This window comes from Kogia breviceps, chromosome 12, assembly GCF_026419965.1.
Source record: "Kogia breviceps isolate mKogBre1 chromosome 12, mKogBre1 haplotype 1, whole genome shotgun sequence".
Classification (NCBI taxonomy): Eukaryota; Metazoa; Chordata; class Mammalia; order Artiodactyla; family Physeteridae; genus Kogia; species Kogia breviceps.
In genome coordinates, this window is record NC_081321.1 from 61,168,789 (window position 1) to 61,181,915 (window position 13,127).

At 33.8% G+C, this 13,127-nt stretch overlaps 1 long non-coding RNA gene across 1 annotated transcript in view; it reads right to left on the bottom strand.

Annotated features, from left to right (window-relative positions):
- Positions 1 to 12,578, bottom strand: part of LOC136792211 (uncharacterized) — a 242,231-nt gene extending 229,653 nt beyond the window's left edge. The window contains exon 1 of the long non-coding RNA XR_010835676.1: positions 12,529 to 12,578. This is a non-coding gene — a long non-coding RNA (uncharacterized lncRNA). The remainder of the gene's footprint in view (positions 1 to 12,528) is intronic.
- Positions 12,579 to 13,127: the final 549 nt, after the last annotated feature.

Below are 13,127 nucleotides of genomic sequence, written 5' to 3' on the forward strand. Positions count from 1 at the left end.
TGTCTGCTCTAAACTTTCCTTGTTGTGAGGTTTTTGATTGCTGATTTAATCTCTTTTCTTTATTATAGATCTGTTGAGATTTTCTGTTTCTTCTTGAGTCAGTTTAGGCAATTTGTGTATTTCTAGGATTTTGTCCAATTCGTCTAGATTATCTAATTTGTTACTGTGCCATTGCTTATAACATTCTCTTATAACCATTTTTATTTCTATAAAGTTAATAATGTCTTTACCTTTATTTCTGATTTTAGTTATTTATGTCCTCTTTCTTTTCTTTATTGTCAATCTAGCTAAAATTTTGTCATTTCTACTTTGCAATATACGTTATTTCTGAATATCTCAAGTAGACCAAGATTGCCTATTTCTTGGGCCATGGTTTGCACTTAACAGATATGCGTGTAAGACAGGAAAAAACACAAAGTTCTTCCACCTCTCCACATATTCTATAATCCCACCTGCAGTTTTTCTAATGCATTATGGTTTTTCACACCTCTGGAATTTGCTATGTACTTGACGCTGCCAAGAATGCCTTTACTTACCCATCTTGTCACACTATATACAGCTAGATATAACCAATCATATTTCAAGGCTTTTGAACTCAAATGTCACTTTTTTTTTAAGTCCGAGAAAGATAAAACTACTTCACATGATAATAGAGTTAGCAGCAGAATTTTTTTCATGTAAGCCCTTTTTAAAATTTATCTTTTAAAATTTTTATTGAATGAAAGATTCTTTAAGTTCTATAATGCTTTACAGTAGAATTTTAATTAAGTAACTCAGGGAACTTTAATGGTTTGAAATGTTATTTCCTTTACCTGTTAAACAAGAATAAATCATTAACATCCAGTAGTACATTATTTTCCATTAATTATATAGAAAATGTCAGTTTTTACATTATGTGCTTGCTCTTTTAAACTGGATTTTTATGAGGAATTCATATCTCTATATAATATTGTCTACTAATAAATGTTTTCATATTCTGGCAAACTAACTTCAAAGTATCAAAATTTCACAAAATAGACTTTGGTATTGTTGAAATATTAGGAATTTCACTGTTAAGAGTGACTTCCATTTACTTTAATGTGTCAAATTTTAAGAAACTCTAACAAAGCGATGCCCTAAATATTTCTTTGAAAAGAGTACCTTTGTGCTTAAAAATGAGAATAATTACAGTGTACACAGCAGGAACACACCTGAGAAAAATCAAGCAGAAAGGAAAATTAGCATAAACACAATGTTCCATTTCATTTGAGAGCTTTTATTGATTAAAGGAAAATGGAAAGAAAGAAAAACAAAGAAATGACATGGTTGCCTTAGTTACAACTATCATTTTATATGATTACCTGTCCCTCCTGTCTGCTGCTACATTTAATAACTTGAGGGCAATGAGGAAAGAAGCAACAAAGAGTGTATAATATTATACAATGCAAATGACTTACTTCTTAATTTTTTTACTATTATTATGTCTAACTGATTAACTCCATAAAAATGTTAATTCACAGACTTATACGTTAATGGTATATTACTCTCTAACATATTTTTTCTTTTAAGTTAATTTTCTAATTTTAAATAAGGACTTGAGAGTGTCATTAATCCACCTGCATTCACTAATTCAAAATGTTTTATTGCTTGTTTCCATTATACCATATATTCAGCTTGGTTCTAAAGATAATATAGAAAACATGAAGCTCTGTACTCTTGAAGAAACTGAACTCCTATAATAGAGACATATAAATGTTAACAGTTACCATACATTGTGATGTTTTGTGAAAGATATTAATTATAGAATATTAATAGCTACAGTACACAGAGTGTATCTTTTGTGTTCCAAACTATACTAGGTGCTTTACGTATATTATTTCACTGATTTTTTTGACAACCGTATGTATTACCTATGTTATTTCCAATGTCCAGAGGAAAAACTAAGGCTGAGAAAGGTTAAGTAATTTGCCCAAAGTCTCACAAGCATGAGGTAGCAGAGCCAGGATAAAATGCCAGTCATATTTGATTTCAGAGCCTGTATGTTTTGTATGTACAGAGGAGAGACACCTTAGCTAACTAATGAGGTCATCAGCTAACTATTGAGAAAAGTCAAATAAATACTCATATAAGACAAAGTGAGGTATATGATGCAACTGGAGAACTACAACTATTTTATTAAGGTTCTAAAATGAGTAATGTCATAAAATGGTACCTAGAGAGACAGGTGGGGGCCTTTTAAGCCATTACTTTTGCATTCATATCTATGTTTTTGTTTAAATTGTAATTCCTGAGCTTTACCATATTTAACCATGTGATATAAACTTTCTCAAAATACTTTGTGCTTTGCCATCTACAAAGGAAATTTTAATACATATTTTTCTTGATGAGTCTAATCAATTTTAAATCCATGGTCACTTTGCCAACTAGGAACTACTGACTAGCCATTCTAGATTTTAGTTGCTGGTTATGAATCTCACAAAATTATATCCATTAAATAATTAAATTTTAAACAAAACATATTCTGTTCTATTGAGAAGGCAATATGAACATAATTCTTCTTAAAGAAAATAGAGGCATTCTCTTTTGATCTGATCATTTCTCCATGGTCTTAATTGGTGAATATGTAAGTGATTTTACTTAAAAAATGAAAACTATGTAGTATTTTTGAATTTTAAAAGAGGAATCAATTAGTTGAACTGCAGTATTTTGCTAACATTCTTTTTTTTTTAAAAGAAACATGAAGCTCGAAGCTTTTTTTTTTTTTAATGGAAATGCATTTCTTTTATTTATTTATTTATTTATTTTACTTTACTTTTGGTTGCGTTGGGTCTTCGTTTCTGTGTGAGGGCTTTCTCTAGTTGTGGCAAGCGGGGGCCACTCTTCATCGCAGTGCGCGGGCCTCTCACTATCGCGGCCTCTCTTGTTGAGGAGCACAGGCTCCAGACGTGCAGACTCAGTAGTTGTGGCTCACGGGCCTAGTTGCTCTGCGGTATGTGGGATCTTCCCAGACCAGGGCTCAAACCCATTTTCCCCTGCATTAGCAGGCATATTCTCAACCACTGTGCCACCAGGGAAGCCCCTTTGCTAACATTCTTAATGTATTATCTACTTTAAATAGAGGAAAGTGTTGAACATTTAATATTGTTTAAACTCCATATTCATATTCCATTTGTATTTTTTTCTTTTTCTTTAAATATCTGGCAGTTGTTTAGTTTAGGTATCACAAAAATATCTGAGGCTCCAGTAACAGCAGAGGGAGCTCACAGTGTATTCTTTTGAGATTTGCTAAGTTATATACTTTTACTTCTGTTGCTCAGTGGAGGGGTTTTAAATCTAAAAGCTCAATTTTTTTCAAGGGAATTAGTGTAAATATGTAATAGAAGGTATCATTTATGGACTATGTCTTATAGGAATGAAACATAAAGAAAAATAAATTTGATAACTTCACTGCATATAAATTCATTAAATTCAGTTTTGGATTTTAAACATGAACTACCTCCAAGTGTTATCATTATCCTAGATTTCTGTGCCTAGCCCAACTCTTTTTCCTGAACGCCAGACTTTGATATCTATTCAGTGTTTCTCCTCAGATGCCCAATAGACATCCCACCTAATCCAAAAATAATCTCCCCTTTCTGCAAACCTGTCTCTGCATAGTCTTTCCACATCCCTGTTGAGGGCAATATCATCCTCATAGTTTTACATGTTAGAAGTCTTGGAGTCACCTTGACTTAACCTCCTTCTCTCAAATCTCAGGTGTAACCCATCACATAGTTCTTTTGGTTATTCTCTCAAAATATTTTCAGAATCAACCACTTCTCAACACCCTTATGCTATCCGCCATCTCATTGCTCATTTGGATAACTGCAAGAGCTGCCTAAATAATATCCTGGCCTTTTCCTTTGTTAACTACTTCCCTATTCTATCCTCAACACAGCAGAAATAATAATCTTTTTAAAACAAAAGGCATATTATATCATTCCTTTCTTCAAAATCTTGTAATCATTCCACATGTTACTGAGAATTAAGCCAACATCTTTCTAATAGCCTGTTAGACCTTGTATGATTTCTCACCTTCTTCCCAGTTATCTCTCTGACCATATCATCGGCTACTCTCCCTCCCTAGCTGCAAGGCCTTTGCTCTCTTATTTAGGGCCTTTGCTCTGATATTTCCTTTGTCTGGAAAGCCTTTCTCCCAAATATCTAGCTCCATTAATTCCTTTGTTCTTTACTAAAATATCATCTCTCAGTGAGGTAGCCCTTGAGCAACCCCTATAAAATTGCAATCCACTTCCCTCTGTTTTTCTGACCTCTCCTACCATACGCTACTATTTTTCATTTAGTTCATATTACCTTTTAATATACTATATAGTTTTCTTATTCATTATATTTTGTCTTCCTTCTAAAATATAAGTACCAAAGGGAAAAGACTTTTTAAAAATCCCTGATGCAGCTCAGGCATATAGAACAATTCTTTGCATATAATAGGTGTTGAAAAGATTTTTGGTCAAATAAATATATAAATGATAAACATTAACTTTGATTATTTTTATGGTATGTATATGTGCTGCAGTCTTTTGTCAGTACTGTGCTATAATAGTCTTTTAAAAAAATCTAACACACCAAAGTTAGAAGTTCAAAATTAATCTTGGTGAGAATTATCAATTTTATATTTATTTGTGCATAGGTATATCTAATAAAGCATAGTAGGTATTCAATAAATGGAAACTGATTCATAGTATAATGTACTTGGAGCAGAAGAGTGTCAAAGTTTTGGAATAACTTTTAGTAGAGAAATAGTGTTACTTTCTCACTTGAAAGATTTTATGACAAAAATAATTAGTTTAGATCTCAATATAACCTGTCTCCCAATTTCCCTAAAATATTAATGCTAATGATTATGTAAATCAGATGAGTCTGCTGATATTTAAGCTGGTATTTACACTAGCAGGTATCTGATTGCCTACTATAACCGAAAAATCATAAATCTGAACTGTTCAGTTGGCTTAAAGAACATACTTACACTAAGGTTAAAGTGTGTTTTTATCAGCTTTATAGGCTCTAATAAAAGATGATCAAATCTGCTCATTATCCAAAATAATTGACTAGTTCTCCTCCACTGTCCAAAGAACACAATCAAGACTTTTGTATGGCTTCTATCAAACTACAACTTGTTTCTTTCTAAAAATACATCAAGGATGCTCAAACTCAGGAAACTTTGAGTATGCTATCTTTCCCTTTTTTTGGAAATATTTCTTAAGGGCAAAACCCATCAGCTGCCCATCAAAATCTCTTCTCCCTTTCTCCGGTTCTTTCAGTGTCCATTGCAGTTAGGTGTGGCTCTCCAACCTCTGTGAGCTGAAGAGATGTGCATGGCTTCTAGACCTGGCCCACAAAACCTATAAGTACCTTTCCATGTTCTTCTCCTTTAGCGGAGGGAAGGATTTTGCCCAGGGGGTCTTGGAAGGCATGAGTTAAAAATGTCAAGTAACCATCAGTCTGGCCAGAATAATTGTGTGCAGCTATTGTTCTGCTATCTGAAAACCCGCCCTTGATGCTTACATATAAAAAAAAAATAATAAACTTCTTGCTGTATTATCACTGAAATGGAAGGGAGTGCTACTCGTTAAGGATTTTCAGCCTACCCTAACACATGGCTAACAAACACCAAATACCTACATCTATTAAGTAGATGTCTTCTGTAATCTTTACCCACTTGCAAGGCAGAACTGGAATCCTTTGTCCCCACTGAAATATCTACATTTGTTTCCCAGAGGAATTATGACTTTCAATAGTAAATATTGGTTTAGATATTTGTCTTCCTCTTATAATCGAACTTTTAAAGGACAGGATGGAACTGTTTCCATCCTTGGAGTCTCTGTTATAGAGTATCTAGAACACTCTGAGTCCTGAATAAATATTTATTGCTTTATTAAGTTAATACATGAGTGAATGAATCAATGGCCTCAGAAATGGTGCATATTCCATTCATCTCATCAACACTTCCTTTATTAAAATATTAGGTACTCATGTCTTTAAAAATTACAGAATGATTCTCTTATACTTCCTTTTTCTTTCCTCATCTTCCCTTCTCTAGTTACACGGACACAGGAACTTGTTTCAGCCACATGAAATCAGGTAAGAGGTAAATGTCAACCTTTTAGAGGGAAGGTGTCACCATTACTATTAAAAAAAAAAACAAAAACCTGAGCAAAATCAAAGAAAGCAAAACTAAAACAGATCAATCAACCAACCAACAAACAGCCACCATAAACAACAAAACAGAAATCCTACACTGACATATCCAGGTGAAAACAATGTCTTTTAGAATCCAGATGGTCACATTACAGATTATGAAGGATTTTTAGAAGTTCATCTTGTCAAGCAAAGGTTATATTTTCAAATAACTCGTCATTTGATATTGGACACAAGAGCATGTAGTAGAGTACAAACTCTAATAAAAATTGTTTTATTCAAACCGACAATTTTCTCTTTTAATTACACGAGAGATGCTTTAAATTTCTGTTGGAAACACATATCAGTTAGTACGGTAAAGACACAGCCTTCAAAAGGTCCATTGATATTGTGTACATGGAAACAATAAAATTGCATTGCTCATTGACTGGTAGGCGTTAATTAGTTAAATCTTCAGCGCTGCTTAGTAATTTTCACACATGTCACACAGTTCAAGTTCACACAGTACAAAGCAAAACACAGCCGTAGAAATTTGACAAAGAAAAGACAGATCAAATTCAATAACGCCTACTGTTTTATTCTAGAAAAAAAACTTTGGCTCAAAGTGTAACTTGTGTCTATTAAATCAGGGGTCCCCAAGCCCCCAGGGCGGCAGACCATTATCGGTCCGCGGCCTGTTAGGAGCTGGGCCACACAGCAGGTGATCAGCGGGCAAGCGAGCAAAGCTTCATCTGCCACTCCCCATGGCTCCCCATCGCTCGCCTGAGCCATCTCCCACCCCTCTAATCTCCAGGCCCCCCATCCCCCGACTTCGGAAAAACCGCCTTCCACAAAACTGGTCCCTGGTGCTAAAAAGGTCGGGGACCTCTGTATTAAATTACTCTATATTGGAGAACAAAGTGTCAGAAAAGCAAAGAGGAAAGATGTTATATCAAGAGAAGAGCTAGAAGTTAAACACATTGCACAACAGTCACTATAGAAATTACATGGTTTCAGAATATCGTATGTAAATCACAGAAGAATGTTACATCAAAACAGAACTACAAGGCAATAGAAACTTGGAATAAGTAGTTAAGTTAGGAAACAATTTGATTATTTTTTCTGTCTTATGCTTTGAAATTTAAAAGGTTTAAAAAATCTGTAATAGCTCTTCCTTGGAATAATTGTGCAATATTTTAATTATTTGTTTTCGAAAGTCATCTCATATCTAGAATTCCAAAAATCTAGGTCATTTCATATCAAAGGAAAACACAATTCAAGAATTATACATACTTTTTTTACCCTCTTTTCCAAATGCCTACTTTTTCTGGCTGCTTGCTAACATTCCATCGGAATGCATTATTTCAACAGAAAAGCACTCTTTCAGTTTGTTTATTATGAATGGGAATATTTATAGGTGTACCTTTCTTAAATGGTAAGGTTTCTATGAAATTTACATTTGAAAAATTGTTTTATAGGTTTGAAGAACTACTGTATATGTATAATTTTCAATTTGCATGAAAATAAAGTAATTGATTTAAGGAAAACTAGAGAAAGGAATACCTTCAACAGGAGACTGACCTATGTGAATTCTGTCTTATGTAATTGGAGACCTCAATAAAGTTTATTTTCCTCGTTAGCACCACATTATATTTTCCCTCTAACCTCTGAATTTTTTTAAATGACAATTCATAAGGAAAAAAAAGGACTGATAATATGTATATAAGTCTATTTGTTTGGTACTAGAGAGTTCATGGAAACATAAGACAAAATCCCATCATTCTGTGGGTTGAGATAAATTCAAACAAAAATTATAATATGAATATATGATGAGATACATGTAAGAAAAGTTTATTGGTTGAACAGAGTGAGAGCAGATTAGCCTCTCTCAAGCAAAATTGAGGCAGGGCATTGAAATATAAGTAATATGTCAAGGACATCTGAGGAGAAGCACAGGGAATGGTAATAGCAAAGCTTTAAGTCAGGTGCATTAATGTTACTTTCTCTATTGCAGCAAGTGCAGAGATTGAGGGTTTATATTGAAATATTATATTGGAAAGGATAGCTGGAATTTTCTGGCCCCATCAAGTCCTCCCCTACACTATGCAGCTGACAGCTCATAAATCATATCCCTAAGTTCATCCCCTCACACAAAAGTTTAAGGCTAGAACCATCTAAACTGGTTCATGTAATGCTATTCTCCTCAACTTGCTCCAGTTTCTCTCTGTCATCTAATTGATGTCATCTAAGATCAACTTATGATCTCATTTTGTCCCATGGAACGCATTCTCCACGGACCTCCCACCACATGGAACTCACACATTTGCCGAACAATATTTTACTAGCTTCACTCTCTTTGGTGAAATACTCATGAAAGAACTGTCCACTCTTCTTAATCTCACTGCTTCTTTTTTTTTTTTTTCCTTTATTATTTATTTATTTTTAAAAAGATTTTTTGATGTGGACCATATTTTTCTTAACATCTTTATTGGAGTATAATTGCTTTACAATGGTGTGTTAGTTTCTGCTTTACGACAAAGTGAATCAGTTATACATATACATATGTTCCCATATCTCTTCCCTCTTGCGTCTCCCTCCCTCCCACCCTCCCTATCCCACCCCTCTAGGTGGTCACAAAGCACCAAGCTGATCTCCCTGTGCTATGCGGCTGCTTCTCACTAGCTATCCACCCTATGTTTGGTAGTGTATATATGTCCATGCCACTCTCTCACTTCATCATAGTACGGGAATAAAACACAGACCTAATAGAGCATGGACTTGAGGATATGGGGAGGGGGAATCTCACTGCTTCTTATTCTCTTTTTCTCTCTGTGCTTAAGTACTGGCTGTTTGTTTGCTTTTGGTCCTTCATGACAAAAGGGCTTTGTCCAAACCAGGGCTTAGTATTGCTCATTACTGTATCCTCAGAGCATAGAATAATAAGCATAATAGACAGGCAATACATATTTGCTGACTGAATTATTATGGTACCAAACAAACTGATATTCCTCCCACAGAAGTTTTAATTCCAGTGATTTGGAAATCAAGTCTAATCAGGAACCATTTGGGGAAGGGTCTTCTTTATATTCTGTAAGCAGTGGAGGATAAAATTTTATTTAGACAGGCAGGTTTTTTAAGCCTCCAAAGGGTACCCTATCCAATTCCTACTCATGTCACTTTATTAAATGCTAAAATGAAAGCTTTTCCCTGAATACAGAATATTACTAAAATGCGATCTTGATAAAGAATATAACCTAGAACTCTTTCAACTAATCCTTAGGAAAATCCTTGCTATAAGAAGTACTACTTACAGTTCTTAACTCACAACATATGCAGTCTTATAAATAATCTAAATTTTGTAGTTGGATGAAGCCATGACATCAGAGAGTTATGAAGCTGAATCAAAATGGTTGGGCTCAGGTGAAATACTTTAACTCACTTGTATTTTGTTGTTATGCCATTCACTTTATAGTATTCTTAGTAACATTATAAGAAGCATTGTATAAAATCCATTATTGTATTTAATTTTGAGAACATTGTCAAATCCATTTTCTGTTATATTATGCAGAAAGTCTTGTTCATGAGGCTCTAACAATGAGAATTCCAAGGGTAGAAATTGTGCCACCGTTTGCCTTGCATTACCTTATCAATTTTAACTTCTGGTTTATTAGTTTCATATCTTTATACTGCCTTTGATCCGAGACCATAAATTCTATCTATCTATCATCTTGTATAGTGATTCTTTATGGAATAAAGCTGTAGTATAAATAGATGGATAACTAAAGAGTATAGAATTCTCTAGGCAATATCAGGCCACTGGAGATTTTTCATCAAGAAAATGACTCTATAATAATAAAAATAATTTTATTATTACTTACAAATGGAGTCAAAGTCAAATCATTAATTGTTTTTGATCCTCCATAAGTTCCAATCTTCCAACCTGTTCCAAATTTTATTTTTGTATGAACAAAGATCAAGAACATTTTGGAATCATGTATTTTAAAGAAAAATGTACACAGGTACATCCATTTTAAAGGTCCCACATTTGTTATTCTTGAGAGCAAATGGCGTAATTATTGCTTAGTTGTATACAAGATACCCTGAGGTTGGCCTTAGTGTAGTGGGCTTTTATCAAGAAGTGTCATCCAATTTACCCTAAAATATTTTCCCAGCAAATGCAAGCGCTCATTGTATTACAGAATTTATTATTTATTAAATCACTTGGGTCTTTACTACTTTCTCCTTGGAAAATTTTAAATAAATTCATTTTCAAAGAGGATCCTGTGAGACTAAGAGTCCAGAGAAGATGGTACGTATAGTCTTGTTTCTCCTTGTTCTTCCCAGCTAGATACAATTAGAAACCCCGGCAATAACATGAGAGGCAATTAATTAAAAGAGAACTCAGGAAGGTGGAAAGAGGAAGGCAGGTAGTTAGACTTCAGCAAGCATCATAAATATGCTTCAAGAAGCAATTACAAAAACAAATACTATACTTGTTTTGACCAATCATCTTGCTTTTGGTTATATTTATATGCCACTTTGTTATATATTTTGCTCTCTATTTTTCTACAAAATATATTTTATATCCTAAAATTGTTTTGGGGGGCAAATTCAATGATAAAAAGTAAAATTTTATTTAGGTTTACTTTTTGGTGAGCATAAGACTCCCACTAGTTTGTGTGCCTACTTGGCTGTTTTCCTCAAGAAACAGCCCTTGAGATTTATAACCTATGAACTATGGCTTATCTGAGATAAATCTCTCTGTTTCTCTGAGGAAAAAAAAAAAAAACTATTCAAAATGTAGAACAATTAAGCACCAAACTTTCACTTCAAATCACCAAATGAGTTTAAAACTTCAAATGCCTAGAAAGGATAAGATCAGGCAAATCCATGAAACAAGTTTTAGGCACTTTTTTTTTTTTTATCATGGGTAAAAAGAATATTTGTCTTTTAAAAACAAGACTCCACATAGAAGTATTTTCTCTTTTATTTTTCTTAAAGTATGTAGTCTTTCTGTTTATCTTTCTTTTTTGCACTATTGATAGAACCATAAGTGTACAGAAATATCTCTTTATTTAAAAGCAACAGTGCAAACCCTATGGCAAACAGCAACTGATAATTTCCCTCAGTGTTGGGAGAAAAGTTGGAAGAAGCAGGAATGTGATGCAGGCACTACTCAGCCCCAGCTCATTGTTACCTTGAGGAAATATGGGACCAGAAGTAAAAATCTTACTATTATTGAGGAGAAAACAGAACTACATTTTAAAATGAAATTCACATTTGCAGAGTGTTGTATAAGCCAAACAAAGCCTGTCTATGTCCTGGGTAGAGCCACGGGCCCACTAATAACTTCTATATATGAAGTATTGGTCTATTGTCCTCTGAATTTATTGCTGTGAAGAGAAGTCTAAGGACACCCTAATTTTCCTTTAAATCATGTGCGGTTACCATTTTTTCCCTGCCAAGATATCTATAAAGTTTAAAAAATACTGCTGACGTTCTAAATTTTTGGATCTCTAGGTTTGAATCCCTTTATTCTTTTTCTATGGTATATTGTGAGCATTATTTTACTTATAAATTTAAGTCTTCAACTCTAGAACATTTTTCAACTGTACTATTGATTTTTAAATTTTATTTGTTCTTTCATCTGTTTCTAGTATGTAGGCAATTTCTCGGTATGCTATCCTCTACCTTCTATAGCTGTCATCTCTCTCCACATTTTTAAATGTCTTTGTCTGATTCCCCTGCACATTTGGAGAGTTTTCCAAGGTTCTCATTTCCAGCACATCTGTTTCATCTTTTCACTCTTGCGCTATAGAAATGAAATTATGTATTTCTTAGTCTAAGAAACTGAGGATTTCTTAATTCTTGTACCAGGTAGGACCAAGCTGTCTTATTTAAATGGTTTCCAACATTATCTATCTATCTATCTATCTGCTACACATCTACATAATATACGTAAAGATATCTATGGGAAAATACACATAAGGATAGAGAAATATAGCATTTCTTCATTCTATGTGAGTTAAACAAATACAATAAGGCAAAAACAGGTTCTGAGAGCTACACCATTTCATTGTCCTTACCGTTCAATACCCAAAACAAAATTTAAGATCTTTTTAGAATTTAGGGGGAAACGATTAACTTACCCATCATGATCATAAAGACTATAGACAGTTGGTCTTTCTCTTTCAAACTTAGAATAGAGCTAACCTACTTTAGTGTGGCAGTGAATGTCAGGTGGGAGAAGAAATGAAGAAGAGAGGAAAAGATGGCCAGGCTGAGATTTTTCAGGAACGATTCCTTTCTATTACAAGTCTGATGACATCAAATGAAAAAAAATGAAACAGAAGATCAAAATCTTCAGTGACTCACCACTCGAGAGATGGTCCCATGAATGTTCTCAACTTTGCAGTAGCAATTCCTTTTTCACTGAAGAGAATAAAGAGAAAAGTAAGAACATAAAAAAGGTCAGAGACTTTAGATTCCTATTCAGAGTAGATACACTGGTTCTAATGCTTTTTTTATTGTTTCATTGTAGTCTTAATTCTCATAAGCTCTTCTCTTATCTCATTCATCTTTTTATATTTTGAATGTCTATCAAGGAATTCCTAATCCATCTAAATCTGGTTTCTTATCATCTCATCTTGTATGTCATTTTATAAAATCTACATTTTATTAAATTTTGATGTCAATAATTTTTCAGAAATATTCTCTTATTTCCTAGGAAAACATATTTTTTGGCAATGTCTTACCCTCTGCTTCTTTGGCTATGTGTTCCTTCCTTTATTGTGTATGAGCACAATTCCCCCAAATTGGAGAGATCAAAAAGGCAATACAGACAATCACAATTTACCAAAGTAGAAACTCATGAATAACAACTCCTGTATTAATCAGTGCTGGGGTAGGAAGACCTGCACTGTCATTGACAAATTGCTAGAGGCTTAATGTGAACAACTCTGAGAATTAAAAAC